This window comes from Sus scrofa, chromosome 9 (genome assembly GCF_000003025.6).
Source record: "Sus scrofa isolate TJ Tabasco breed Duroc chromosome 9, Sscrofa11.1, whole genome shotgun sequence".
Taxonomy (NCBI): Eukaryota; Metazoa; Chordata; class Mammalia; order Artiodactyla; family Suidae; genus Sus; species Sus scrofa.
The window spans coordinates 71365180-71388178 of NC_010451.4; the positions used below are offsets into that span (position 1 = coordinate 71365180).

At 39.1% G+C, this 22999-nt stretch overlaps 1 protein-coding gene across 7 annotated transcripts in view; it reads right to left on the reverse strand.

Annotated features, from left to right (window-relative positions):
- MTERF1 (mitochondrial transcription termination factor 1) overlaps positions 1 to 22999 on the reverse strand; it is a 566280-nt gene that overhangs the window by 77593 nt on the left and 465688 nt on the right. For all 7 annotated transcript variants that reach the window (XR_002347027.1, XR_001298914.2, XR_002347022.1 and 4 more), the window contains one exon: positions 7154 to 7273. The gene's annotated coding sequence lies outside the window, so the exon portion shown is untranslated. The remainder of the gene's footprint in view (positions 1 to 7153; positions 7274 to 22999) is intronic.

Consider the following 22999-nt stretch of genomic DNA (forward strand, 5'->3'; position numbering starts at 1 on the left):
ATTATTTCTACTGTTGTACCCGATGCTTCAAAGCACCATTGTTGTTGTTCACATCAATTAATCCAGGTAACTGGGAAATCTGAGTAACGCAGGACTAAAATATATCCCAACTGATTTTACAAGATAAAAACAAAATAAAAAACAAAACAAAACAAAACAAAACAAAAAAAAACCAAACCTAAGATATCTAAACTCATGTTGTCTTAAGCATGTTAAGAACTTGCTTCATAGGAAAGGAATAATCACAGTCACAGAGGAGAAGACAGTCACTTCTTTTTAGAATGAAGTAATTTTATTCCACAGAACTTACTGGAGCTTGGAAAGTTCCAAGCAGCTTCTTCCTTTGTGATGGGAACATACTGGGAAAAAATACCTTTTCCAGGTACAGTGCATGCCATGTTAGTATCAAGCTAAAGACTATGGAAAACAATTTTTGATTGTTTTTATTATTAAAATGTTTTGATGGTATAAGTAAAGGTAGATATTAAATTTCAAAAATAAATATTTATTAGGTCTAATTAATGACCTATACATAGTCTTAATAATTAATTCAAGGGCCAGCCCATGACGAGGAGGAAAAAGAGATTTATTAAACAGCCATCCTTTCCAAGTAACAAATTGTATACCTTTTAAGGCTAAAGAAAACAAATTTTGTTATGAGATTTTTAGAAGTTATAACAGAAAGTACCTAAAGTAAGTAGAGATGGCTGAAATGATTATCAATTAAAGACTGACAGGAAAATAAAATTGACCTCCTACACATTCCACCTGCCCTGACAAAGTCTTTCAATATTCGCACACCAGAAAATTTACCCTTTTAAAAAGTGTTAAGTTCAGTGCTTCTTGATTTTTTTTTTTTAGGGCCACACCCACAGCATATAGAGGTTCCCAGGCTATGGGTCCAATCAGAGCTACAGCTGCCAGCCTACACTACAGCTACAGCAATGTGGGATATGAGCCACCTCTGTGTGAGACCTACACCACAGCTCATGGCAATGCCAGATCACTGACCCACTGAGCAAGGCTAGGGATCGAACCAGCAACCTTATGGTTACTAGTCGGATTTGTTTCCGCTGCACCACAATGGGAACTCCTTGATATTTCTTATACAACCTCACAGCTACCTAGTTGCAGGATATTTTATCATGTCAAAAAGAAGCTCTGACCCATTAGTAGATACTCCTCATTCCTCTCCCCTCAACCCCCCATTCCCCTGGCAGCTACTAATCTACTTTCTGTTGGTATAGATTTTCTTATTCTGGGTATTTCATATAAATGGAATCATAAGTGTGGCTTTTGTGTCTGGCTTCTTCCACTCGGCATAATGGTTTCTGGGTTCATGCATGTTTTTAGCATGCATCAGTACTTCACTCATTTTGGCTGAATAACATTCCACTGTATAAATATACTATATTTTGCTTATCTATTCAGTTAATGGATACTTGGGTCATTTCCACTTTGGTCTATTATAAATAATGGTTCTATGAACATTGGTGTATAAGCTTTTGTGCGGATCTATATTTTCAGTTCTCTTGTATACTTTTAAGAGCAGTGGTGGGTCTGCCCACAAGAGCCAAAACATGGAAACAACCTAAATGTCCATTGACAAATGAACGGATTAAGAAGATGCAATAAATATGTACAATGGAGTACTACGCAGTCATAAAAAAGAACAAAATAATGCCACTCACAGGAACATGGATGCAACTAAAGGTTATCATACCAAGTAAGGTCGCAAAGAGAAAGACTGATATCACTGATATCATTTATATGTGGAATCTAAAATATGGCACAAATGAATCTATCTACAAAACAGAAATGGACTCAAGGATAAGGAGAACAAACATGTGGTTGCCAAGTGGCTGGTAGGAGAGAGAGGGATGGGCTGGGAGTTTGAGGTTAGTAGATGCAAACAGTTATACTTAAACAACAAGGTCCTACTCTAAGCACAGGGAACTATATCCAATCTTCTGGGATAGACTATTATGGAAAAGACTATATAACAGAATGTATATAAAGAATGTGTATGTATATATGTGTGTGTGTACATATATATATATATATACACACACACACACACATACATATCTGAGTCACTTTGCTGTACAGCAGAAATTAGTACATTATAAATCAATGATACTTTAATAAATTTTTTTAAAAGAATGGTACTGTGTTACCGTAACTCTACATTTAATGTTTCAAGGAGGCACTAAATTCTTTTCCAAAGTGGCTTCTCTGTTTTATATCCCTACCAACAATGGATGATGGTTTCAATTTCTCTACATGCTCTCTAACACTTGTTATTGTCTTTTTTATTATAGCCTTTTTTTTTTTCTTTTTTTGGCTGCACCCACATCATATGGAAGTTCCCAGGCCAGGGATCGAACCTGAGTAGCATCCGTGACCTATGCCACAGCTGTGGCAATGCCGAATCTTTAACCCATTGCTCTGGGTCAAGGATAGAACTGCTGCCTCCACAGAGACAAGCTGGATCATTAACCCGCTGCACCACATCAGGAACTCATATAGCCATTTTAATGAGTATGAAATGGTATCTTACTGTGGATTTGATTTGTACTTTGCTTCTTTTAGTATTTTTAAATTGATTCAATAGTTAAAAAAAAAGGAAGTTCATGATGGATTTCATATTTTTGAATAAACTGAAAAAGGAAAGTGACCCTAGAATTAGTTTATAGCTTACCTATTTATTTATAGATAATTCTATTGAAAAAAGGATGCATATATATATTTTTTTCACATATATAGTTTTCACATATATATATATAGTTTATCAAAATACATAACATAAATGTAGAAAAATATAAAATATTACTATCCATTAATAGAACTTACTGTACTGGATGAGTAAAAAACAGGTGACATAACTTTTAATATGCAATGGGCATATTATAAGGTTTTGTACACTCACCAGAAGAGGGTTAATTTTTTTTCTCTGAACTTCCTGGAAGCCAAAGTGAAGTGACAAACTGTAAAATCCATAGCACATATAACATTAAAAACAAGATAGAATCCTTTACTGGCTACCATGGAGTCATTATCTATTCTCTGCAGGAGCTCTCCGGTGTCAAGGACATGCTGAATCTTGATGCAGTCCTTCCCACTACTGATTACTCCAGATGGAAAAACCTGCCTCTGACTTCCCTCTGCTTGGTAGGTCCTTATCTACACTCCTTCTCTTTACCCTGCCCTCCTTTACCAAGGAGCAAATTCAAAGTCCAGTCTTCAAGGCCAAACTCATACATGATTATTTCTTGGTAGGTCCTTAATCCCCTTGGACAGAAGTAATTTTCCCTTCTCTGTGTTCCCATGGCACTTTTCAGGCAGCCATTGTACCGACTTCAGCAACATACTTTGTTTATGTGTCAGCCTTCCCCAGTGGACAGAGGTGGGTGGGTGGGGGGAGTTTCACAGGAGGGGAGTGTTTTCATTTTCACATCCTTGATGCCTGGCACAAAGCAGGGACTCAATGAAGGGTGGTGTGTCAGGTTGTCTTTGTCGATCACTCCTGACTTCTCAACCTCCCATGGACGCAAGTAGGTTTGTTACTGTCTGTCTTTAGAAGTGACCCTCAGAATGAAAAAAAAAAAAAAAAAAAAAAATTCCAGATTTTAGCCCATCAGGGTGCAGAGTGCCCATCTGCTATGGAAACCAGGTTTTCCTTAGCTTTCACTTTCTAATCTAAAATGTAAGCCTTTATTTTTATCCCTGATAAATGCAATCTTGTTTCCTGCAGGAAAAGATAACTTCCTCTTGCCAGACCAAAAAGAAAAATCTGTTTTAATACTGTCATCTGTCACATCCCCTCTGTCAACCAGTTTGAGGTCATCTGTGTATGGGAGGATAATGCAAAATATGTGCATTGGCCTTTTTAGTATAACTGTGTATTTACTGCCAAAGGAAAAAATATCCAGCATGTCTATTTATTTATTGAGAAATTTGTATTGTTCTTCTAATTCAAAAATCTATAAGACCACATTCCTCTCTCCTTCTACCTCTGTCAAAGCTTTAGCTAGCTTTGGAAAAATATGTCATCATTTAATACCTATGTCCTCTACTTGATGTCTCCCTGACCCCTAAAGTCCCTTTTATGTATCCTGACTGTGCTCTCCTATTAATTCTGTACATTCATTATCAAAAAGCTTGTCACATCTCAAGTCTTAGTTTGTATCATGGTCTCTCTCTTACCAGTCTATGGTCTCAATATCTAGGCTTTACTCAACATATCAATAACTTAGCACATTGCCTGGATAAAATATTGTTTGAGTCAAATCTACTTTAGATCAATTACATAATATGTGTAAATACTCTGTTCTTTCATGTAGTTCCACCACTGGATTAGTACCTAAAAAGAGGGGCATGTTCTCTCAAAGTAACAAAGAGACATTATTTCAGGGAAGGTAAGGCAGGGAAGACCAGCAGATCAAGTTATTTCTCTGTTAGCACACCTTCAATTTTCCATAAGCTAATAGTGACTTACATTCAGTAAAATCTAAAATCTCCTAAAATATGGACTGTAATAATTTATCGATAAACAAAACATCAACTTGGAATTTATTTATTTATTTATTTTTAGGGCTGCACGTGCAGCATATGGAAGTTCCCAGGCTAGGGGTCAAATCAGAGCTGCAGCTGCTGGCTTGGGCCACAGCCACAGCAACCCAGATCTGATCTGCGTCTGTGACCTACACCACAGCTCTTGGCAACACTGGATCCTTAACCCACTGAGCGAGACTAGGGATCAAACTGCATCCTCATGGATAATAGTCGGGTTCATTACCATTGAGCCACAATGGGAACTCCTCAACTTGGAATTTAAAGTTTCATTTCAAAGTTTATTGGTTGCCCTGAAATCTAGGCTGGAATGCTGAGTCACTTGGGCCAGTTTAGACACTATTCATGCGGATTTTATTTGTGGAGCATTACAAGATTTTATTAGAAGCCATTCATGCCCCAAAGGAGGTCCCACAGGAGTGTTCTAGTGAAAACTCAGTATAATTTGGTTTTTAAAAATTGCACTCTGCAAGACATCTCCATGACAAGAATATTCCGAATGAGCACAGAATTTCAGTGCCTTCATACAAAATGCTGCGGTGACAATTTAAAGCTGCTTAAAATTATCTTAACTTGTCCCATTTGGTAAACTAAGCCAGGGTCTTAGGAAACATAGAGCCTGAAGTGTGCAGGAATGTGGCCAGCTGTGTGAGCTCCCTCCAGATCTGAGAGAGCCTTTTTGTTGACCTTGCACTGAATTCTGATGTATGAATATATCATCAGGATGCAATAGCCCGCTCTTGGCTAACTGACAAGAGAAACTTCTGGAACATCAAGGCAGAAAAATGTAAGAAGTGGGAAAACTACCCAAACTGAAGTTTTTCAGGTATGACTTGCTTTTTAACATAAAGCAGCTCTAATGAAAAGTAGGCTTTCTGTTAGCAGATGCTGAAGAGACAAAAATACTGTTCTTGTCTGCTCTTTCCCTTTGGTTAGCTATTGGATGCCATGAAAAAGAAAATAGATCTCTATTTCCTGAACCCGCCCAATAATAGTTTTACTATCTTGATATCTATGTTTATGTTCTGTCAAAAAGTTAATAATATGAAAAATTTTTCATAAATCCTGAGATGTGTTTTCTGAATCAGAACCCAATTATTAAGGATTTATATGCACGTGGCACCGAGTCTCTGCTGTGACATGGTTCTATTCTCTAGAACTTTACAGTTGAAAAGAGATGTCATTCAACAGGAAAGATTTTTTTCCCCTACTTTCTTCCACCATCATAAAAAAGCTACAAGAATTAACAAAATGAGCAAATATTACACTAATTAAAAAAAAAAAACCCACAGGGCTGGAAAACTGTCAAGAAAATGTGGGACAGGGAGGGAAACAAATGAAACAAAAGTAAAGAAAAAGGGAGCCAAGGGTATAAATAGATTAAGAAATGCTTGCATGTGGCACATAAGATCACACTGTGATTCAAACATGTCTGCATAGCTAGGGCACCATCAGAATTTTGTTTTAATGAGGACCAAAGCACCTCCCAGGAAACAGCTCATCTTAGGCTGAGAGTCAAATCCCCCAGCTTGGTGAAAAATTAGAGGGACGTACAGGAATTCTGCCTTTGGATGATCCCCATGGAATCCTAAAACCTAAAGCCTATCAAGAAGCAAGGCCTAGAATGAACTCAGAAAGTGCCGTTTTCATTTAAAAGCTGTAAAAGACACTAGCAGCATGTTTCCCCCATGCACTGACAAAGTGTAGCACGAAGGGGTGCCCTGCATCACTGGAGAGTTCATCTCTACTTTGTGGAGCTGAAAGGGTGAGCTCTTTGGCAGCTTGGCCATTTGAATTCATTTGGTTTACTTAGAGTTGTCACATTCCAGCATCATCAGTGCAGGTGGAACTGATGGGTTTTGACCTTAGTTAGATGGAAGTGGCCCGGTGCCAACGGGGCTACAGAGTGGTGGGAGGAAAACCTTTGTGGAAGTTCTGTGGATGCTGCAAGGTTGTGGAGAACATCTCAGGAGGAGGAAAATGGGCATCATATGAGCAGTAAGGGTTATGGTCTCGCGTACATGTGATTTGAGGGCTCTTGAAATTCTTGGGTGAGAGTGAATTTTGAAAATGGATTGAAAGAATTAACACGCCTAAGTCAAGGCTGCACACAGGGATGACTTTGAGAATGAAAAGTATATTACTAAAAATTAGAGCAAGACAACAGACCCAAGAGCATCCTGGACACATTGCAATGTCGAGTCTCACTTAGCTCCTCCTAGGAACTGCCACTTTCGCTCTGTTAGTTTTGCTGTGTTTGTAGTTTTATCTCAAGCACACAGTTTTGTAAATCAGAAAAATACATGAAATTCTATAGCGTATACATCTACATGGAGTAAGGAGAATGAGGTCTCATAAGAGGGAAAGGGCAAAGGTAAAAGCGTGATGTTTACATTGTGATGTTGACTTTGACACCCCCCCACCCCCACCCCCGGAGACGCCACATTACGGTCTAGAGAATTATTGCTTGTGAATTAGTCATCACCCACCGGCAACCCCAAAGTGGCCTACCTCATTTTGCATGGGCGCGCTGTCCCAGTGGCTGTGGTAGGCCCTGCTTCAGTGATTTGATTTTACTCACTGTTTTGTCTTCTCTCTTGGGTAGTAGCCTTTCAAGGTCCAAAAGGATGTTTTTATGTTAAAAGCCTGGAGGTCTGGTTTAGAAACACAATGCCTCTCATCACAGCTGGCCACATCAGTCCTGTCAAGACAGTAATGGCAGAAAATTTCTTTAGAGAACCCATGAGATCAAGAGCCTAATTTACTTTGTTCCTAATTCACAAAGTTGACTTCTCTTTTCTAAACTAGGTTGAGGTTTTGTCTTTAGTGAATTCTAACACGTAGCTAGAAGTTTCCATCATAAAGTGTACTTGTTTGGTTTCGAGCTCTTTTCAAGTGACTTTGTAAAAAGTTTTGGCCTTGGAAACTGAACTCTTCCTCCATCCAAAGGGCTGGTACAGATAGAAACATGCAGGCTTCTGCCACTGCCCCAGCCCACTGAACAACTGCCTTTATGAGGGTGTGACTTAATTCCCTAGTGCCCCCAGAGGGGCAAATAAAGCTGGAGTCAATGCTGTATATGGGAGAGGATGGCAGTCCACTGACTCTGAATCCTGATGCATTATCCTATCATCAGTCAGCAGGACTGATATCTTCTGCCCAGGGGTGTGTTCTCTTGGTTGGGGGATGGCAATGTTCTGAGAGAAGGGACCACAGGGCAATCAAGTTTGATGATAGGGCACAGAGATCATCAGAGACAGTACCCTAGAAGGAGTAGCCCCATTCTGCCAGGGATGAGCACTATAAGTGGACAGCTGCTAGGTGGCTAAGGCTGAGGGGTGGGGGCAATAGGATGTGAGCAGAACAGGTAAAAGGGCCTTACTACCAAAATGTTTCTTGTTTACCTGGAAATAATTCATGTTACAAAGATGAGAAGGTCAGTATTATTATCAAAAGGTTTTCAACTTAGGCTACAGTTCATGGTACCCTTGGGTTAGATAACATGTATGTACAAATCAGGTTAGCTGTAGAAGGCTAAGCTGGGTTGGAATGCATACTATGTGTGCGCTTGGTAATAATAATCCTTATACTTCACATTTGTGTAATGCAATGTATATATAATATACATTAGATACAATATGTGTGTAATCTATTTGGTCATGATAACTCTGTGGGGTGTGTAAGGCATGTAGTAGCAACTCTACTGAACACAGGAAGAAACTAAGGCACCAAGAATTAAGATGCAAAGAGAGTGGTAGAAGCCCCTGGAGATGAGGATTCAAACTACGGTTTTCTGCCTTCAGATTCAAGGGTATTTTTTAAACCACACTTGGCTGCCTCTCAACCACAAATTAATTGGTGGCATCTGGTAAGCTGAAAAACAAAATCGTTCTGAGTATTGTTTTTCTTTTTGCCATTAAATAGAAAAACCTTCTGGGTTCTACCAGCTTGCTTTCTATTAAATGGACTAATTGAAGAATAAAGCAGTTTTATTCTTTAAACCAGCAGTGCTAGAAGAACTACAAGGACTATAAGGAAGAAAATATTAGGATTTTTAGTTTTAAATTTTTGAATGTCTTTAAATGAACATAATATATCACCACAATATACCTTAATACATATATACACAAGTACACACCTCCCACACACAACTATGGCAATAAATGTGTGTAATTTCTAAGTAAGTGTATTTACAAATATTGAGACAAATTCTCTTTTAAAAAACCCTGCAGAATTGCAGGCTCAAAAAAAGCTTGGAAACCATTGTTTTTAACTGGCAAAAAACTTTCCCTAAAATGTCTGCACTGTTTTTAGCTAAACACATGTCTCCTTTTGTTTCACCTAATGCTTAGTGCAACAGAGGACAGCAATGGCTGCTGTACCTAGAATAACAGGAGCTTTGAGCGAGAAGGGCCTGGAGGGATCAATTCTCCTAACTCCTTCATTTGACAGGGGAAGAAACTGAGGCTTAGGGGGGTTAAGGGATTTGCCCAGGCTGACAAGTGAAGGTTGAGCCCAACAATATGGGAAATGGATGGAAAATCCAGTTAATGCTTAGCTAGCCATGGTAATGTGTCATGGGGCTGGCTTGCAGAAATTAAATCCGTTAATAATCCCCAAACCTGATTTTAGCCAGAAGTTTTAAATGCCTCACCTAACAAACCTTTTGCTAAAGATGATAAAGTAAGGGCTTTGTTTCTCTGGGTGCCCAAGAATGTCTGTGTTAGGCAAAAATGTCACACATACACTGCTCACCGTGTATCTGATTATATAGAAAATACACGTGTGGGGAATACATATAGATATTTAATTACATATACCAATTGGTAAAAACAAATATACTCCCCATCCTGACTGTTATAAAAATGGAACCAAATTATAATATTCCCCAATAGGCAAAAAATTTACTCAAAATCCACTGAATTTAAAAATACTTTGTCTGCTTCTGAAGGACCATCATCTTCTTAAAATTTAAGACCAAGCCAATGCTGGACTATTATTAGATGCTAAATTCCTATGTGTATTTGGTTCTATTTCTAGACTGTCAACTCCTTTCCATTGATCTGGCTGTGTATTTAATTACCAGTGCATAAGGGTTTTATTTACTGAAATACTATGGCAGGTCAGACTAGTCTCCTTTGTTACCTTTTAATTAAAAAAAAAAATGTCCAGGCTATTCCTGAATGACTTTGCCTCCTCCTGCAAACTTTAGACTCACTTTTCCTATTCAAAAGCAAAACAATACAAAACGCCCCCCCCAAAACACCATCAACAACACACCAAAAAACCCCACCTTTATTGAGAAACTTGGGAAATTTATATATTGATTTAGGGAAATTTGACTTTCTTCTGTGTTGAATTATTTTTCCCCAAAATAGACTACTGAAATGCCATTCAACTAGGATGTATCTTTTCATTTATTTGGTCATTTTATGCTCCCTCGACAAATGACTTTTTAAAATTCTATTATATTTTCTAACTGACTGCACATTGTAAGAAAGCTTTGAACATTTTTACAAATCTTGCAATCTGTCATTTTACTGAACTTTCTTATGTATAGTAGTTTTTTAGTTGATTCTTTATGAGGTTTGCTAATAGACATCCATTTCACTTGTGAATAATGACTATTTGCCACTTTCCAATTTTTATACTTTATATTGTTCTTTTGTGTAACAGTATCAAGTACTACTTTTAGAGCAAATATATAACTATACCTCCATTATTGATCATTTAGAATTTTTCACATTATAATAATGTTGCAGTGGACATTTGCACAAAATGTGAGTAGTTTGGATCTCTTCCTTAGGCTATATCCCTACAAGTGTAATTTGTTGGGTCAAAAGATATAAATATTTTAAAGCCTTTTAATATATTTTGTCAGATTATTCCCCCCAAATATCTATCAGTGCCTATAACTACCCTTCCTTCTCTGCTCACAATCCTGAGGCACCCAGCACAACTGAGCTCTTAAAAGCCTTCTTTTTGCTGACATCCAGGAAATTCCAAATCAAGGCACCTCAAATCAAATAAAAGCAAAGCACAAGAACACAAAATTACAAGCCAATAATCAATTGGGAGATGAAATTTAAATGATTTGGAGATTATTTGCTCACTCCCCCGGCAAATTATCCTAGCCACCTCCTTTCCTTCATTCTTCACCTTCTAAAGCCACTAAAGCCCAGTGGGTTTCACCACCTTACCTTCTCTCCTACCCATTCTTTATTCTCCATCCACTGTTCCCGCTCTCATTCAGGAATTCATCCTCTGCCATCTGGGACCCCACCTAACTGACCTTACAACCTCAGTGCAGTACTTTCCCCATGCCTCAGGATGGCCACCATCTATCTACCTGTCCAGTTTCTCATTTAACCTCGATTTTACACATGCTAGTCACACCAGACTGTTTGCAGTTCCCTGACCATATACACTTCCAAGTTTCTCTTTCTGCACATGCTGTTCCAACTACGGGAATACCCTCCTTAAGCACCCCAACCCCCCAACTCCATTCACCTGGAAAATCCTTTTTATGTTTAAGATCCAACTCAAGGGATTCTTCTCTGGTGAAACATTTCTCATCCCACCCCTTGCCCCCCACCCTAGAACTATTATAGGAACCACAATCCACTGGACTGAGTATGGCAAATTTTCTTGAGCTTCCTTTCCTTCCCAGTTGCCTGGGTTCTTACATAACTGGAACAAAGATGGGTAGGGACTGGTGTTTCCCCTCTTTTGGGTGAATTATATTTGTTATTCAACACAAATCTATTCCCAACATCAGTATAAACACAAGCATTGGCATTGCAGAGGGGGCCTCCATCCTGAGCTGGGGGGTGGTGGAGGCTCAGAAAGGAAGAGTTGCTCTGCCCCTCCCCTCTCTCGTGCCTCAGGGCACTTGCCTTGCTGACTGTCAATAACCACCTTAGGCCCAGAAGTACAATGATGAGGGCCTCCCAGTCATTCTTGCAATTTCAGACAAAGTTTTTGGTTTTTCCCCCTTTTTTGGTGGGAGAGAAATTCAGAAATCCTGTGAGCTGTTTCATGGAAAGGTAAAATCTTAGAGTTGGAAAAGGGTGGCAGGGGGAGGGGTTCAGCATGGCATCTCATTCAGCTCTTTGCTTCCACAAAGACCAGAGGAACTAAGCAGTACCTCCTCTTTCTAAAGGTCTATGGGAATGAGAACCCTTTGTTCATCCAAGGCAGTGCTGTCAGCCTTCACCAGCAAGGAATTCCTGACTCTCAGCTCCTATCCTTGCTTGCCTCCCGTCTCATCTCCTCCAACTCCATTTCCTGCCTCTAGGGTGACGGGTTTCATAGCTCTGGTTTACAGGGACTGCTAGGAAGCCACTCTTCCCTGAATATGCTAGTTATGTGTTTCTAATTTGTACCAGAGCCTCCCTCTGATTCACATCCTCAAAGATGGTGGGGAGGGGGTTGGGGAAAGCCTCCAGCGTAGACGCAGCTTTGGACATTCATTGAGGAACTGGAAAAGGTGTTCCCATCACACACCTGGGGGATGGATTCTGCTCTGCACAGCACAGCTGCCCTTCTGCAAACTCTTCCAAGTGGGCCAATTTATTCCAAATTCCACCACAAGTGTCTGTTAATATCTAGTGAGATGTTCAAAGCCAGTTAACCATCTACGAGTTATGGGGGCGCTCCTTTTTGTGGATTCATTGAGAAACACAGACAAAACTGCTAACATATGTTTCTGTTGCTAGGCCTTAGTCTTATCACAGTTTGAAACTGTACAAAATCAATTACGTGCTTTGAATTACTCCCTTCTCTGGCACAAAAGCATTTCTTCATGCTTTCTTGACAGCGAACACTTTGCAACATCCACCACTAAGAGCCTGTTAGGATTCTCCGCTAAGTTAATGTAGTACAAATAAAGCGAACGGAAGGCCAGTGGAACGTTCAACATCCCCCTCTCTCCTCTGTGGGGGCCTCCTTGCAGCTTGGGACCTTTCTGCCTTGCTGCTGCAACATCTGGACAGCAGTCGGGTTGTTTCTCAAGGACACCAGTGCACACCTCCAGTGCATTTCAACTTTCAACATCTCTCTGGCTCTAATCTATATTTAATGTTTCATGACTGGTAGTCGAAGAAGCTTCAGCTAAATATCAGGTCGGAATGAAAATGATCCTTGGGAGAACATTTGCTTCCAGCGTGCGCCAGCAAAGTGTCTGTGACAGAGGCCTTCCCCAGAGATGTGTTGCTCATTCTCTCGCAGTAATAATAATTACGCCTTATGATTGCTGGGCCCACATAATCAAAGATCGCTTCATCAGATGTGATCCCGAGAGGAAGCTGCCTCTGCTCCTAACTGGATGTCAGTCCCAGAGAGCAGTTCCCCTAGGGGTCCCCAATCTTTGGCTTGCCCTTTTCAATGCAGTGTGTTAGCATTGTGTTTCTTCATATTCTTCTCGATGCAAATGATGTGTAAATCATGCCCTCCAGAAGGCACATGTGGTGAGGGAGGAAGGGGAGGGAGGGGGGAGGCTAGTGTATTCTTCTCCCCCTGCCCTCCTCCCAACCTACCACAGGGATTTCTCGCATGGAACATAATTACATCTGTGCCATATGGGCTCATTTATATTCTATTACAGGTTAAGCTAATACGACTCAGAAATATGCTAAAAATACCTCAAAGTATTTTAGAGCTGTCAAAACACTTGTCATTCCTCGCTCACTCTTTGATTGCTAGTTTTTTTGTTTTTGTTGGGAGATACAGAGAGCATGCTGGTGTGCTGATGTCCAGTCTATAAATAAGGTTTAATTTCCTGTATTATTGCGATCCATGGACTTGCAAAGAAATCTTTCTTTATAAACCTGGAATGGCCCCAAGACACGGGCAATGAAGCCCTATACTTGTAGATTTTAATTTCCCAAGAGGTAGAAAATACAGATTTCAGATGTGTGGTTTTGTCAGCTTTAGAATATTTTGTGTCTTTGTTTGATGTAATTATTCATTGTGATAGAGAAACACCTGCAGCGGGCTGACACCAGAGAAGCATGCTGCTAGAGTTAGAAGAGTCAGGTTTGGATGTCAGGCAAATCTTGTCAAGATTTTACATGTGGCATGATAATGAGAAGTACCATCTGTAATGAGTAATGAATTCAACAATGATTTACAAGGGCACGTTGGGTTGTTTTCCCACCATGGTTAAAGTCCATCAACCCATTAATGTTTGCTCTCAGTTTGGAAAATTAGTAGGTCATGCCTTTGTAGACTCTTAACCTAACGGTTTAATTACATGATTCATTTTTTTATTATTACTATCTTAACATGTTAATGGAAATGAATAAAATTTATCTTGGGAATGGAAGAGCCAGCACAAATATTTTACTTTTCCATGTTTGATAAGCAACATTTCCAAAGAGTACATGGTGCTAATCACACTATCAGCCATCAATTAAATACACAGACTGTTCAACTGAGCACTGAGTTCAGACAAAAGCATTGTTTTCCAATTTTCTAATAACTCTTCTATGCTATCTGGTTAGAGGAGTGGTTAAGACTGACTGGTTCCAATCTTTAATTCTGCTACTTACCAGCTTGTTATCTTGGCAAATTCATAATTTTCCCAGTTCCCCCACCTATAAAGTGAGCATAAGAACAGTAGCTCTCCCCATGGGGCTTTTGGAAGTAGTAAATGAAACAATGTATGTAACATGAGGCACAGTGTCTGGCACTTAGTAAGTATCCCTTATTATTGCTGTTGTTGATTTTCATTTTAATATAACCAACTTCCATTTATAGCTCTAGGGCTCTGTTAACTTTAAAAGCATGTTTTTGCCAAAACCATGTTAGTTGCACAAACTTCCATTTATCTTAGATCACACAGGCCAGAGGTTCTTGGTACTTTTGGACTACATAGACAAGTTCTTACTTTGCTTAGGATCAACAGAAATTTCATAAACTGGCATGGGAAGAGATAGAAAAATTAAACATTAATATACCAAAGAAAGTTTTTGGACTTCTATAATTTTGAGATGTTTGTACATTTAAGGTTGTTCAGGATACAAAGTGTCTGAACTAATGCAATTTAAATACGAAGGAATTCCAATCTATAATGGGCAGGTGTGGAACCAGAAACTCCAACCAAATTTTTAGTTTTTGCTTCTTTCAATCCTTAACATAGAGCTATTTGAAGACTTTGAAGATTGTGTGTGTGTGTGTGTGTGTGTGTGCGCGCACACGCACACAGAAAATCTCTACTGTAGATACACAAGGGAACCTAATTTCGGGGTCTTCACTTAGGGGTCTCCAATCAGACCGTGGGTGAGTCACGTACCTTTTTAGTCTGTAAGATTGGGCTCTAGGTTATCCCTTAGGTCTTTTCTCCTTTGAAGCTACTTATACGACCATAAAGGCAGACTGAAACAAATTGGAATTACTATAAAAAGGGCTGTAAGCTTCCTAGATACTTCAAATATATTTTTGAATGGAAGGTCTACCAGAAGCTTGATGTAGAAAAGAAGTCTTCTTTTTCATTTGCCTTGGCTTTGTGGTTGGGAATAGAGGCCAAGGCAAAACAAGATATGGGCAATATTTTACAGGAGAAGCAACCCTGTCTCCCTCCCTGACCAGGCTGTAAGGACTGGGCTTCTAGACAAGGATGCCAAAGATTTAAAAGGTGTGTAGCCAAAGGAAAAAGCAAAGTGACTCTAGACCCGCATGACTTAAGAAATTTTGTTTTAAAGTAGGATTTTTCAGCTTTTAGAAAATGTTTTTTCCTCTCAAAATCACCCCCAGGGACTTTTCTGCAGAGAAGATTAGAAATACAAACTTTTGATGGTTAAAGTTCAGTCGTACTTTTTTTTTAGTTTTCTTCTGTCAACTGTACTGTAAATTGCTTTAAAATAAAAATAAAAGTTTTCCTCCTTAACCTTACATGTTAAAAATAAAATAAATCTTTAAAATGGGAAATGGGATTTGTTTCTCAGGCTGGGTCAGTGTGAGATTAATGTGTTCCAAAATGTCATATGGTTCAACCCTAAGTCTTTTCTTAGAATATCTTCCCTAACCTATTCCTCTATTGTCAACATGAGACTACAGAGGGTGTTCGAGATAAGGACTGGTAGAAATCTATTTTACTGAGAGTCAAAAGGAGGTCTTTTTCTTTTCCCCTGTAGTTACCCTTAATAGGTCAAGGAAAAAATTCTTTGGAAAAAGCTGGAAGTAAAAGTGAAACATAAGACAACTGCTAAGTTCACAAACACAGACATTTATTTGTTCCCGGTGGAGAAGCTGTGTGTATGTGTTAATTACTTAATTATAAATTTCAAATTAACTGCATTCTTTTCAAAAATGCCCAGTCACAAGGGACAAAGACACCCCCCTGCCCCCACATAAGAAGCTTTGTTCTGACAACCTAGCCTTAAATGGTCACAGCTCTATAGAAGTGACCTAAGTTATAACCATCCTGGCTCTCCATGCTAGCTCTAGATGCTTAAAGCTTTAGAAATATAGCTGTGTGTTCTCATAGCTCCTGCAAAGGATGTCTGTCCTATCTAGAAGGAAAGATCATTTCAAATATGAACATCCATTTATAGAACTTTTGGAAGAAAAGCACATTCCTAGAGTCCCAATTGACTGAAAAAAAAAAATCTATTGTATGAAAAAAAATCCTCTGAAGATAAAAGAAAATTTAAACTTTAACCACGCAATTGTGCCATATTTCACATAACCTATCTATGTAAACTATCATCTGGAAGACTGGGGAATGCGGGAGCCATGACTAAATTGAAAAAAAATACTGAGGGAAGTTTAATGTACTAGGGTTATAATATAATGTTACTCTCTTTTGTTTACTCTCTTTTTGAAATATATTTTTCTTGATTTTTTTTGGTAGGGAATTTAGAAAAGTCACAAAAGATGTGAAGAATAAATAAATTTCACATTGAGATAAACCCCATTGACATTTGATCTCCCTCTAGTCTTTTCTCTGTGCCTAAAGATATATTTTGAAAGTAGTTAGATCATAGTGCCTATAAAATTATCTTAGATCTCCCCCCTTGGCATTCTTTAATAATTTTCTTATATATTTAAATATTTTTCCAAAATTCTGTTTTTAACAATTGCATAATATTTCATTGCTCGGATGTACCCTAGCCTTGTTTATCTTAATTTGCCATTTGAGATTTTACGCCCTTGGTGATTTCAATACTGCAGTAAATGATCCTTCCAAGGTCTTGGGTTCTCAGATCCCTAAAACCCCCTTTCCCCTAGTGGCGGTGACCTCCCTTCTGCTGTGGGCAGACCCTGCTAGGCCAGGTCATTCCCATTCAGTGTCCATCCATATCATTCTGACCAACACTCTTGACTTTCTAGATCACCTCCTCTAGTATTCTGACCATGATTCTTGGACTCTCCCACCCTGGGACCTTCAATTCTAACACTTTTTAACTCTCTTACTTCCTTCAGGTCCAGGACTCTACCCAGCACCTACAATAATCACTCTCATTGTACAGCCTTCAAATTCTTTGCCCCTTTCCCGCTGTCATGTTTGTTTGGTGAAACCACAATGCTGCTTAAATTTAACTCCTTGCCTACTCTGTACAGGGACCTGGGCAACTCATCATGGGCTGGAGAAGAACACAACTGTGCTGACTGGTCTTGCTCTAAATTCATAAGCACAAACTCAGTGAACCCTTCGTGTTCGCAGTATCCATTCCTCTCTAGTCCATTTACTCACAGAGTCACCACCTGTTTGACATCACTGGTCTCCTCAACTCTCCAATATCTCTTCCCTCATCCCCATCTTTATCATCTTAGCTCCTGATACATCCTACTTTACTGAAAAAACTGAAGCAATTAGAAATGGACATCCACTGACTCTTACAATCACATCTCCACCCCTACACCTATCCCCTCATACACCACTATCCCATCTCCTGTCAAAGAGGAGGTATTCATGCTCCTAACTAAAGCCAGCCCCTCCACCTCTGCACTAGATTGCATCCTTTCTCACCCACTTACTTTAGCAATTGTTCTTTCTCTCTCCTGTATTATCAATATGTCAGTTCTCTACTAGATCATTTCTAGTATACAAACATTTGTAGTCATGAGAATACAAACATGTTCTTCTCCTCCCATCTCCCTTTTACAAGCTATCATCTCATTTCTTTGGGTTCCTGCAGCAAAATTTGTTGAAAGTGATATCTCGCCTTTCTGTTTCTAATTCTTCTTCCTTTCTCTCCTGAATCCTCTCCAGTCAGATGTTTGCCTCCTTCCACTACTTCACTGAACCTGCTCTTGTCCAGATCATGAATGACCTCCCTGTCGCTAAATCCAATGGTCAGTTCTCACTTCTTATTTTTTCCGCCTTTCTTCACTTGGCTTCTGAGATAGCATACTCTCTTGGATTTCTTCCTACTTTGCTAGTTGTTTCTTCTCAGTCTTACTTATTGGTTTTTCCTTTCCTACCTGACCTCTTAATATTGAGATACTTTGTATCTCAGTTCTTGGTCCTCTTTTCTTTTCTACCTGCACTGCTTCCTTGATGATCCTATCTAAACTCATGACTTTAAATCCTACTTAAATTCCCAGGTCTCCTAAATTCATCTCTTCATCTGAGACCTTTCTCTGTTGATTTCCAGGCTCACATGTAGTTACCTTCTGTATCATCATTTGGTTGTTTCAGGCTGATCATGTCAAAAACTGAACTCCAGAGATGGCCCCCACACTTGCATCCACTGCAGTTGTTTCCATCTCACTTAGTGGCAACGAAATCTTCCCGGAGCTCAGGTACAACTTTGGCAGCATCTTTGACTTTGACTTTTCTTACACCCTCTACCCAATGCATTATATTTCTTCCTCACCTTCACCATACATTCAGAAGCTGACCCTTTCTCAATACCACCTCTGCTACCACCTTAGGCTGCCCCATCATTACCAGCTTCCTAGCCTATTTCCCTGTTTCCATCCTTGTCCTTCCTACCATCTACTCTCAGCAGCCAGACTGACCCTTTTAAAACTAAATCTGATCAGATTATGTTTCTGCTCAGCATCATCAAAGAGCTCCCCAGTGCAATCAGAATGGAAGCCAGCGTCCTTGCAATGATTTTTTGGACCCTACGTATTCTGACCCCACCTCCCTAGCTGAGGCTTCTTTTTCTCCTCCTCTCCTCTAAATTCACCCCTCTCTAGTCACACCGGTCTCCTTGCTATTCCTCAAACACGCCAGGCAAACTCCCACCTTAGGGCCTTTGTAGAGGCTGTGACTTTTGCTTGGAAAATCTTTCTACTCTTTTTAGGAATGTCATCTTCTCAATAAAGTCTGCCCTAGGCACCCTATTTTCTATTGCACCCTCCACACCTCCTGCTCTTCTGCTCCTCATTACCATGTTTTCTTCTTCTTCTTTTTTTTGTCCCATATCAAGTGGGAAAACTTCCTGTATAACATAGGAAGCTTCTTAACATGCCGTATACTGTATTTGCTTTTTTACATTTGTGTTTATTTGCAGCTTTCCTGTCAGAATTGTAAGCACCTATGGTGTCAGGGGCATTATTTTGCTCACGGAGTCATGCTAAATGCTGAGAAAAATGTCTGGCATATAATAGATGCTCAATAAATATTTATTGAAAAACTTCAATAAATAAGTCTACTCATATAAAAAAGGCAAACTTTTTTTTAGTAATGATTTTTATTTTTTCCATTATAGCTGTTTACAGTGTTCTGTCAATTTTGTACTGCACAGTGAGGTGACCCAGTCACATATACATGTATACATTCTTTTTTCTCACATTATCATGCTCCATCACAAGTCACCAGACATCGTTCCCAGTGCTATACAGCAAGATCCCCTTGCTTATCCATTCCAAAGGCAATAGTTTGCATATATTAACCCCAAATTCCCAATCCCTCCTCCTCCATCCTCCTCTCTTTTGGCAACCACAAGTTTGTTCTCCGTGTCCATGATTTTTTTTTTTCTGTGGAAAGCTTCATTTGTGCCATATATTAGATTCCAGATATAAGTGAAATCATACGGTACTTGTCTTTCTCTTTCTGACTCACTTCACTCAGGATGAGAGTCTCTAGTTCCATCCATGTTGCTGTAAATGGCATTATTTTGTTCTTTTTATGGCTGAGTAGTATTCCATTGTGTATACATACCACATCTTCTTAATCCAATCATCAGTCAGTGGACATTTCAGTTGTTTCCCTGTCTTGGCTATTGTGAATAGTGCTACAAGGAACATACGGGTGCATGTATCTTTTTCAAGGAAAGTTTTGTCCGGATAGGTGCACAAGAGTGGGATTGCTGGGTCATATGGTAGTTCTATGCATAGTTTTCTAAGGTACCTCCATACTGTTCTCCATAGTGGTTGTACCAATTGACATTCCCACCAGGAGGGTTCCCTTTTCTCCACACTTCCTCCAGCATTTGCTATTTGTGGACTTATTAATGATGTCCATTCTGACTGGTGTGAGGTGGTATCTCATGGTAGTTTTGATTTGCATTTCTCTAATAATCAGTGATGTTGAGCATTTTTTGATGGCTTGTGGGCCATCTGCATATCTTCTTTGGAGAAATGTCTCTTCAGATCTTTTGCCCATTTTTCCATTAGGTTGTTGGCTTTTTTGCTGTTGGGTTGTATAGGTTGTTTGTATATTTTAGAGATTAAGCCCTTGTCAGTTGCATCATTTGAAACTATTTTCTCCCATTCTGTAAGTTGTCTTTTTGTGTTTTTTTGGTTTCCTTTACTGTGTAAAGCTTGAAGCTTTGATTAGGTCCCATTGGTTTATTATTGCTTTTATTTCTGTTGCTTTGGGAGACTGATCTGAGAAAACATCTGTAAGGTTGATGTCAGAGAATGTTTTGCCTATGTTCTCTTCTAGGAGTTGGGTGGTGTCTTGTCTTACATTTAAGTCTTTAAGCCATTTTGAGTTTATTTTTTTCATGGTGTGAGTGTGTGTTCCAATTTCACTGATTTGCATGCAGCTGTCCAGGTTTCCCAGCACCAGTTGCTGAAAAGACTGTCTTTTCCCCATTTTATGTTCTTGTCTCCCTTGTCAAAGATTAATTGACCACAGGTGTCTGGGTTTATTTCTGGGTTCTCTACTCTGTTCCATTGGTCTGTCTGTCTGTTTTGGTATCAGTACCACACTGTCTTAATGACTATGGCTTCATAATATTGCCTGAAGTCTGGGAGAGTGATGCCTCCTGCTTGGTTTTTGTTCCTCAGGATTGCTTTGGCAATTCTGGGTCTTTGGTGGTTCCATATAAATTTTTGGATTGGTTGTTCTAGTTCTGTGAAAAATGTCATGGGTAATTTGATAGGGATTGCATTGAATCTGTAGATTGCTTTGAGTAGTATGGCCATTTTTATGATACTAATTTTTCCAACCCAGGAGCATGGAATATCTTTCCATTTCTTTGCATCCTCTTTAATTTCCTTGATGAATGTATTATAGTTCTCAGTATATAAGCCTTTTACCTCCTTGGTTCGGTTTATTCCCAGGTATTTGATGTTTTGGGGGTGCCATTTTAAAAGGTATTGATTTTTGTATTCCTTTTCTAATATTTCATTGTTAGTATACAGAAATGTGACTGATTTCTGAATGTTAATCTTCTATCCTGCTACTTTGCTGAATTTGTTGATCAGTTCAAGTAGTTTTTGGGTTGAGTCCTTAGGGTTTTCTATATATAGTATCATGTCATCTGCATATAGATGAATTAGAAGAGAATTTTATCTCTTCTCTTCCAATTTGGATACTTTTTATTTCTTTTGTTTGTCTGATTGCTGTGGCTGGGACCTCCAACATACATTGAATAACAGTGGTAAGAGTGAGCATCCTTGTCTTGTTGCAGATTTTAGTGGGAAGGTTTTCAGCTTTTCTCCATTGAGCATTATATTTGCTGTGGGTTTGTCATAAATGGATTTTATTATGTTAAGGTATGTTTCCTCTATACTCACTTTGGTAAGAGTTTTGATCATGAATGGATGTTGGACTTTGTCAAATGTTTTTTCTACATCTATTGAGATGATCATGTGGTTTTTGACTTTTCTTTTGTTAATGTGGTGTATGAAGTTGATTGATTTGTGTACGTTGAACCATCCTTGTGACCCTGGAATGAATCTCACTAGGTTATGGTGTATGATGTTTTTTATATGTTGTTGGATTCAGTTAGCTAAAATTTTGCTGAGAATTTTCATATCTAGATTCATGAGAGATATTGGCCGATAGTTTTCTTTAGAAAAGGCAAACATTTTAAAGTCATGTTAATCTTACATTGATTTTGAAAAACTTGCTCTCTGAATTCAAGTGTAGTTTCTAACTTTGGTGTGGAACACCTTACTTGAAGCTTCACCTTTTCATTCTTTGGAGAGGATGACTTTCAAAAATGTTTTGATGATGCATGAAATGAGAAAGAATAGCCAGGCACACTGAAAAGTCAAGTGAAGAATTATGACAACCATCTGGATATTTCAGCTACATGAACTCCAGTGGGGAACCCCTGTCATTGAATGGAATATATAACTCCCAGGAGAAACACTTAAATTGTGACTTGGAGCATAGAGGGTCGTGGGTGGGAATGGCAGTGAAAAGGAAGCAGCAAATAAAATGGAAGGAAAACAGACGTGTTAGAAAAAGCATCAGGTACCTAACACTTGTAAATGATCACACCCACAGTTACATGATGGAAATGCCTGTTTTTTTTGACTGAGAGAAGACTGCGATGTGCACTTACTGTACAATATCGAAAGGATGGCATTTCTCTTTTGCTCAGATCTGAACGATTTTGTTTGTTTTGAACTTATACTGAGAATCAAACTGTACAAAGTTTGCTTAAACTTCTCTCCCACTCCATAATCCAGAGCCTGAGCTCATGCTACTATAAATCTGTTGGGAAAACAGATTGAAAAGGATTTACAGAGATCCTTTTCAAGTATGAAGATATTTGAATCCAGTCAGGAAGACAGAAGGGGTGACTATTAAGCAAATACGTGCACTCAGAAACAAGGCTTGACCTAGTCCACCTAGCCCAGCCTGGAATAGGTTGTGAAGGGAAGCTGGTTCCCACAGAGAGGGAAGCAAAACCCGCTCACAGGAAACCAGCACTTGTGTGTGCACACTTTTCTAGGGCCATTTAAAAATCATTTTCTCCTGATCTGCTATAATCAGAGTTTCCTATTAGTTTTTTTTTTTTCCTCCCAGTTGATATCCAGTGTTGAGAAAAATTCCTTTATCATTTAGTGGCAAGGTTGGGAGTAGCAGGGGTAGGAGTAGGGGATGGGGGAACTGAGCTAAGTATTCTTTATAATAAGAGATACCAAGCTGAGTATTTCTTATTCTTTCACATCGCTGTGGGGAAAATAAAGGAAAAGAAAAGAAATGCTTTACCCCGGTCCCAGCAAGGATGTTCAGGCCTAAGAAGGGGAGTACGTAGTCAGAGGAGCAGAGTATAGGTTTTTTCAG